General features: G+C 39.0%; 1 long non-coding RNA gene across 4 annotated transcripts; it reads right to left on the reverse strand.

The window, feature by feature from the left end:
- Positions 1 to 1,305: 1,305 nt before the first annotated feature.
- On the reverse strand, positions 1,306 to 5,898 carry LOC140335956 (uncharacterized). 4 transcript variants are annotated; one of them, XR_011921784.1, is made up of 7 exons: positions 5,674 to 5,898; positions 5,024 to 5,071; positions 4,597 to 4,752; positions 2,325 to 2,418; positions 1,835 to 1,951; positions 1,510 to 1,737; positions 1,306 to 1,429 (listed from the first exon to the last, which is right to left on the reverse strand). It is a non-coding gene; the product is annotated as an uncharacterized lncRNA (long non-coding RNA). The 4 variants fall into 4 exon arrangements; XR_011921783.1 differs by having other exon boundaries at positions 1,835 to 1,972; XR_011921785.1 differs by lacking the exon at positions 1,835 to 1,951.
- Between the last annotated feature and the right edge of the window lie 2,668 nt (positions 5,899 to 8,566).

Here is an 8,566-nt window from a genome sequence, read left to right on the forward strand (position 1 = left end):
ACTTACATATAGCTTTGTTCCACATATTCTATCCTGAAGAGGACATGAGGCTGATATGAATCCAGTGTTGCCACTCATAACACCAACACATTTTCTGTCTGTAAGGTAGATGCTCTTAACATTAAAACCTTTTAACTTACATGTTTTGAAGGAAGCTTTCATTTCACTGGTGCCACATGTCAAACAAAGATCTGCATCTTCAATATCTGAAATAATATAGAAGCACAGTTGAAATTGAAATGTTAAGTGATCTAGATACATTTTATAGTAAATAAAGTAATAAGTAAATAAAGTATTTATGTATATTGCCCTTACCTAGTTTTTTATGGAGCACAGAAGAAGATTTACTTTTGTCACATCACAGACTCAAATGGGCCTGATTTATTAAAGCTCTCCAAGGCTGGCGAGGATACGCTCTCATCAGTAAAGACAGGTGATCCAGCAAACCTGAAATGGATCTGGTCCAAGATTGAAAACATTTGCTAACAAATAGCAAATGATTTTTAAGAAATGCATTCCAGCTTTGCTGGATCACCCAGGTACTGAAGAAAATGTATCCTCTCCAGCCTTGGCTTAAGTCAGGCCCAAATTCTTCCCAAATTCTTCCCAAGGGTTCCCTACAGGTATGTTCTGGGAAAGCCTTCTGACCTAATTCCATAGGCTAGCATAACATCACAGGTAACATCTGTAGAAATTTTAGCAATCTGACACGTCTTTATTTGGTGGCTGGTTATCTGTATTATGTAAAATGTATGTTAATGTGCAATAGGATGTCAAAATGTAAACCCTGGGAAGATACAGAGCTAGTCAAGTGGATGAACGGACATTACAAATTAGCAGCTTGAAACTTAAAGTTATTTCTGTAAGTATTTAAATCATGTTAAGTGTTTGTGAACATCATGGTAAATAGGTGACCTTTCTTGTTTTTTGTATGTCTACAAGTTGATGAGACCTGGAATTCAGCCTTTTATTTCTTCTTCTGGTAAAATATGGTGGGCATTCCTTGAAAGGTCTGGAGTATGAAAGGTGCATGGGACTGGAATGCATGTATTTATCTTTTTGATTTTACTAGGACATGGCACTGTTGGTTGGCTGTATTTCAATAGCTGCAGTTATTATGTGATCCAGGATTGAAAGCATTTGTCAACCAATAGCAAATGCTTTTTAGGAAATTAATTCCAGGTATGTTGGATCACCCAAGTTCTCCACAATAGTCTATCTTCCCCAATCCTAGAGAGCTTTATTAAATAAAGCCTATGTACCATACCAATACTAACAAAGTTTTGCATTCTAGCCATTTACCCATGGTATTGAATTTTATTAGCTAGAACTTCTTCTCCATCTTTGCAATAACAGCCATAGGCTCCGTTCACCAGTTTGCGTTCCTCATTCTCTGCACATGGGCATGAGTCATCCAATGAGTTAGGGCCTACATTAAAACGAGAATTATTGAATTACACTTTTAAATAGTTTCATAGATAAATACATTTTATGTTACAAGTCTTGTACCTGTGCAGTAAGCTTGTGGGCATTCCTGTGTTCCATTTAACTTGTACACATGGTATCACACATGCTATTGGACAAGCTTTTATTTGGATAGTTGTTGACCAGTACAAGTAATCTCCATTCTTATATGCAGAAGCTGTAGCATTTACTATTCCATCACCTTGTACAGGGTGTGATCCATTTATCCACATTGGTCATAGGACCGTAACTTATCCCAGACCCCAGTGCATCCTTAAATAAAAAAAAAAATAGACAATTTGCACAGGTTCCCCACGAAAATAATGCTTAAAACATTAGCAGATATCACAGGAATCAGGAGGACTCTCACCTGGGAGATAATTGATGAGGAAGCACTGAGGGTGGAGATATAACACAGAGCCAGGAGCTCAGTCAGGGGAGGTGATGTGCTGGAGACACAGGCAGGTGGTCTGTGTGAGTGACTGTGCTGGAGACACAGAAAGGTGCTCTGTGTGAGGAAGAGGACAAGACCCTAATGGAGAGGGCTTGAGGGCATGCAGCTCCACAGTGTTCCACAGAAAGACAGAGAGAGAGAGAGACAAGACTCTACAGAAAGAGGGAGAGAGACAAGACTCTACAAACAAGGTGACTCCAGTTGATTTTCTGCCTTTTTGTTGGAAATGGACTGTTATAGCACACAGGACCGCTGGAGATAAGTGTTTATGTCTTTGATCTTTAACCAGCTGCAGTTAAACCACACTGTTGGGACAATTTTTGTTGTTTTTGCAATAAAACCCTGATTTGGCATCCAGTCCTGCTAGTTGCCTACCATTTGTCCAGCTAATTCCCACAATACTTACTTTACCAAAGTCTTGGACTAGAATTCTGAAAACATGCCCAAAGCTCTTTGACGCTATTTTCCTGTAGATCAGAAACGATGGATCATCTTCAGTGCTGCATAGGCCAGTAATAAGAAAGAAAATTTACATAGAAAAAAAAACAAATTAAATATCAGCAGTAATAGAGATCATACTAATGCTAAATTTCAATCAGAATTCCCAGATTTAAATAATGTGTAGAGCACATTAGAGCAGCCAGTGTTTTGCTGCTATCCAATGTTTTTTTAGCGAGGATCCCCTAACCTACTGTCATGGAGATAAAAGTTTATTTAGACAGGACGTAAGGTACAATTATTTAAAAGGACCCAAGCAGCAAATAAAAGCGGCCAAGAAGTCTAGCCTTCTCCTACTAAAATAAACAAAAAGCATTTTTTTTACTGTCTGTGTTACTATTTGATAATTTTTATCCCAGTTTTTCTATTTGGAAATTATTGTCAAAGGAACAGTAAAGCTACACATGTCAGGTCTAGTATTAGGTGAAGGTCATGTGTAATGTAAACCCCCAATGCCCTTCATCAAAAAATCACAGCAGATTGTAGAACAAGTGATCTGGAATGACCACTGTTCACTGCTATGGAGAAAAGCACAGCCTGGAGGTGCTCGCCCCTCCTCCATTCTTCTGTTGTGTGTGTACAGCAAATCTTCATTCAACTGTTACTGGAAACAGTCACAAAATATTGTTTCCAGCGACAATCCTCTGGTGTCTATAGGACATCTTATTGAGCTGTAATTCTGCTGAGACCTCTATAGCAGGTAAATTACTGCAGGGGTTCAGTCTCTCTAAAACTAAGAAAAAATAGTTTTTGCTGTACAGATGCTAAATAGATGATAAGCCTTTTGCTGAAAAATTATCAATAGACAGATTGAAGGATAAAGATGTGAAAGGAAGGATAAGTGGATGGATAGATGGATGTACTGATGTCAGAATGGATAGTTTATTTTCTATTTATATTATGATCGTCTCACCTGTGGCTGCTTTTTTTGCTATAAGAGAGTATACAGTATTTAGCAATGCTGCATCATTGTAATCTTTAGCAGAGGCATCTGTAATCACCAAAATGAGTGAATTGGGGGGAGAACTCTCCAAAGCTAGTTTTAGTGCCCCAATTGTTAATTCCGGACAGTCTCCTCCTGAACTTCGTACAGGCAGTTCATTCAAGAACTTTGGAAGCCTCAGGAATGCCTTTACCATGAATTGCCACCTAGGTTAAACTTCTCCATTACATTGCAATGGCCTAAAAAAAAGTCCAGCGTAGGCCCCTTGCCCTGCCCATCTTCCTAGTGATGGAGGGCATCAAGTCGTAGTTTAGTGCATATGGAGTAACTTGCCCTTCCTGCCCAGTCTCTAGGAGGCTTCTTCTTTATTCTGAGCATATGGAAGATGATGTAGTATCACCAGATTTTATTCACCTATTGCTGGAGCTTGGTGGAACATAATGTTCCTGTACATAACTTCTCGTTTCTTCACAACAACCTTGACTTCCATTCCTGCCATGATGTGCCAGGAAATGGAAAATTAGATAATTAGCGTCCATAAATTTCCTTTCCTTGTTTATCTTCATGGAAACATTGTCAGTTGCCACCCATGTGATGGTAGGCACATGAATATGGCCTTGGATCAAGGTGAAATTTATAGTTAATTAGTCTTATATTATATGGGGCAGAGCTAATCCATAGAATGCTGTTATAAAGACGTACCAAGAAACATAAATTATGAACAAAACCTGCTTACTTTAAGGTTCCAATCACAGTAGGGAAATACACCATAGTCATCTATTGTTTCCTTGGACTTAGAATCAATGGTTCTCATAATATTCAGCACAACTGTACCACAAAACACTTTCTATATTTGTCCACAGATGATGTGGTTAAACATGTTAAATCTTATTTATTGATTTCCAGACCCATCCTAAAGGATATACCGAAGGGGCCAAAAACACACCGGGAAGAATTTGGTCCAGAGATGGGCACCAAACACTAAGACACTAGATAAATTGCACATTCATGCATCCTTTGTATCTGTGGAGTGTTCCAATACCCACCCAAGCAAAGGGAACCTGGAACCACTCATGCAGAAGGCTTTAAAGTTTCCTCTGGATAACTTTAAGTACAATGGTGCTAAGAAATTAATGTGGCTCTCATTGATGACTATCTTCTGAAAATACTAGTTGCTTTCATGTCTCTGCTAAATCCATATTTAGTAAAAAGGAATAAACAATATATAGTTTCTTACCTGGATCAATATATTCCACAAGTGAATACTGTCGTACACCACAGGGAAATCGAGTCAAAACTTGGTCAAGAAGCCATGAATTGACCAGTCCCAATTGTTTAAGCTCTCTGCTCATAGAACCAGTAGTATCTACTAAATAGGTCAGAGAGGATGATTCTAGTGGGAAGGGAGATACAACAAATATGGGTAGTAAGTAAGCAAACCAAACAAAAGTTTATTACACACATGCTTTGTGATCCAGATATTCTAAATTTTAGAAACTGAAACAGCAGCATTTTCTTTTCATTTTTTTGCCTTAATGTGGAGTCATAAATATTAGTGCCAAATTCTCTTCATTTGTTATGTAATTTTCTTTTCCCAAAGAGAAAAAAAACTTTTTCCCCTCACTTGTACCCTTTAGGTTAATAATGCTCAGTTGCAACAATACCTGTTTCTCCGCTGCATTTCTTTGTGGTTGTTGGAATCTCGAGCGATACTGTATAAAAAAAATTAAACGTTGTAGTAGAACCTGATTTGTTCCGAATTTAAAATAAAACTGCTTTTCTGCATGTTAGAGATAACTTTCAATACGTTCAATAGGAAGGTAGCCTCCACAGTAATATCTTTTCAATACAATATGCTGCAAGTCTTTCAACTATTGTCATCCAACCCACTTCTCCTGAGCTCACATTGTCATGAACATACTGCTTATGAGGACATCATCATTAGTAGAGTTTTAAAAATTGGGGTACAAATAAAACATGCATGTGGTATATTTTGAGATGTATTATTCATTCAAGTGAAATCAGTGTGATATTAGCAAAATAATCCCTTAGTGATGTTCCTGTGTTATAAGAGTTACTTCTTTTTTTAACATGAAGGATCCCTGCTCCCAGACATAAAGCCATCTCTTCAGTGTCTGTGTGCTTTAGCAATAATATTTGATTGTTGGATTGTTGAGTTATTAACAAATAATGCTATTCATTTTCAGTCCAGCCATGAATTGGCCCAAACACTGCCTGACCTACATGAATCTGGGTACTCAGGAGTGGGCTGTCTAAGCCTTTATGTTTCTCTGCTTATAAAATTATTGCTTACTGGCACTGATCCGGACTGGGTGGTCAACTTCTTGAATCTATACTGCCGAGTTCAAAACGCCGGAACTGATTCCAGCAGAAGTGTTGGCAGCCAACATGCGCCACTATATAGAAGTACTTTAATCCCGCAGATCTATTGATGAAGCTGGACCTGTATGCGATCCGGTCCCACGTTGTCCTGGGAGTCCTCCTGGTCCTGGCGCAGAGGAAGCGCTGGGCCCTGCCATTTGCCTTCTCTTCCGGTCTTTTTGCTCCATCACCCAATCACGCACTGCACTGTGACGTAGCCGCCCTGAAGGGTAAAAAAAAAACAGTGCCGATCTTACTGCGCATGTATGAGATTGGCATCTCTTTTCCCTTGGAGGAAAAGATGCCCCTTCTGCACATGTCTGAGATAAGAGCATGCGTAGAAGGAGCAGCCATAGGCATGATTAGGACTTAAAGGGGCAGAGTTGCACCTTTTTTTTTTATTATTTAAAAAAACAAAGGGTGTTGCATATTTTTACTTTATTTAGAAGGGTTGCCTACCCTTTTATGTAAAGTAAAAATGTTGAGTTTAGGTACAATTTATTAGTTTTGATAGTTCTGTAGTAGACAACTCATCTAGTACCATTCATCCACCATGGTCCCTGGTGGTCTACTAAGCTTCCCTTAATGCTTTTGTGACAAACTGCTTCCTCATGCTAGGAACCACTGCCTTTCAGGAGACACTGCATAGTAATGTCCCCCTGTGGCAGCTCCATGAGGAATGAATAGGAATACCAGCAAATAGTACTAGTAACACTCACTGACACCAGCTGTCAAATGTCAAAAGCTGTCAAAAGATGGGATTGTGCCATTTATAGGCTGACCTTTCATAGACTGTTTAAAGCAAATTCTTTTTTCCAACAAGGGTGACATATGCCTACTGTAATTATTTTAATAAAGCAGATCACGACTCCAAACATGGACACCTATGTTTTGTCTGTTTTTCTTTAATTAGTTTCACCATTTTCTGTATTCATATTTTTTTTTTTATGAAACTGAGTTTTTATGAAAAAATTTTTTACAAATACAACAAAAGAAACAAAACAAAAAGAACATGGACAAGAACACAGCATACAGGAGCATTAGCCACATATTACCAAAACCATAAGGCATAAAGTAGGAACAATTATATATACATATACACATATACATACATAAAAGCTACAAGAAAAAATAGCAATAGTGGAGTGCAAATGATGCAATGTGGTTTCCAGTAATAAACATGACAAACCAGTAAATTCTCAATAAGACGAGGACCCTAAATCAGACACTACGAGGGCAGCAACATATAAGTGGGGCCCCCCACACCACGGCAGTGTGTACAATAGAAACTAATAAAAATATAAAATCTAATTATGCCGCCTTTGCATCTGAGAACATTATTAACAAAAATACTTTTGCACAGTTAGACCAGAATAGATATTTACTTGAATAGGAGGCACCTGACGTATGTATCTATTACAGCATCCCAGTATTTAAGCAAGAGAGCATTTGATTACAAAAAGCTGTAAAAGTATCAGCCGGGATCTGCCCGGGAAAAGGCTACTGGGTAGCAGTAATATTACAAGGTCAACAGTCCTAACGAATGATCACATTGTTATATTTACATAATCTTGGCGCAATGTCTGGGAAAAGCACCAGGCGACAACAAATTGTAAAACATCCAAACAACTCAGTATATCTTTGTCTGCAAAAAAAAGCTTCAGAAAATGTAAACAGTGTAACGGGCCACTAAGTGGCAACTAACTTCTATTAGTTTAGGTAAGATAAGCATGAGGCCTAGCGCGGGAGGAATCCAGAAAAGTACCAATAATAATAAAATACTTTTACACATTTGAGACTAACAGACCTCTACTTTTGATAAGTGATTGTATTACAATGACCCAACATTATGTCAGAGTAGGCCTCGGTTATCCAAAGCTGTAAAGAATAAATATGTCCTGGGATCTCCCAACCAGAGTCAACCAGGCGGCAGTAACACTACAAGGCCTTCAAACATAGCAAATATTCGCTTGTTGCAGCATAGAAAACCCAATACAATACCTTGGATGGTCACTAGGTGGCAGCAGGCTACAAACCATCATAGCTGTTCATGCGCAACCCTGTCAGCATATAAAACAGCAGCCAATGTAAGTACTTCTAAAAGGCCACTAGGTGGCAGCAAACAGTGCAACGTCGGAGCAGTTCCTATATAATCTGCTGGCATAAAAAGTCCCATGTAGATGTAAACATTTTGAAAGGCCACAAGGTGGCAGCCAACTTCAAGTATTTAACTCCTCTTATGTTGAAGAAACAATCAGTCCATTCAGATGCCCATGCATGGCTCCCTCAGGTCATACTCCAATGTTCTATTCAGCTCAACATGTATAATCACACTAGGGGGACGTGGTGTCCAGCCAGGCACCGGAGCAGTGGAGGAACAGGATGTAGGACCAGGTAGGCTAAACCTAATGTGAAGGTTGTGCTAACTCCTGCTAACCTTCCCCCAGAGACTTTTGGGAACTTACAGGCAAATTTCCTGTATCATTGGAAAACAGATTGCATAAAATACCTGGGAAATTTTCTTACTCCAACATTTAACAAGGTCAGCCTCCAATGCTCCCAATTACACACAACAGTACAGAGAACATCCATTCTAAACAAATCCTTGGGTGTTGCAGTCCAAAAAGAAATCATCCCCCGCCAGGGCCCCCGAGCAATCTCTATACTTCCACCTCTTCCACTGACCTAAATTCCAAGACATTAAATTAAATGGCTGCATATTGTAGCACACTTAAGTTGAGAACCCATGCAAAGATGGAAATCCCTTGCCCTTGATACCACCTGCAGTAAGGTGCAGCCTCAGACTCCTTAAAGGTACTAAAAAC

Source organism: Pyxicephalus adspersus, chromosome 7 (assembly GCF_032062135.1).
Source record: "Pyxicephalus adspersus chromosome 7, UCB_Pads_2.0, whole genome shotgun sequence".
Lineage (NCBI taxonomy): Eukaryota > Metazoa > Chordata > Amphibia > Anura > Pyxicephalidae > Pyxicephalus > Pyxicephalus adspersus.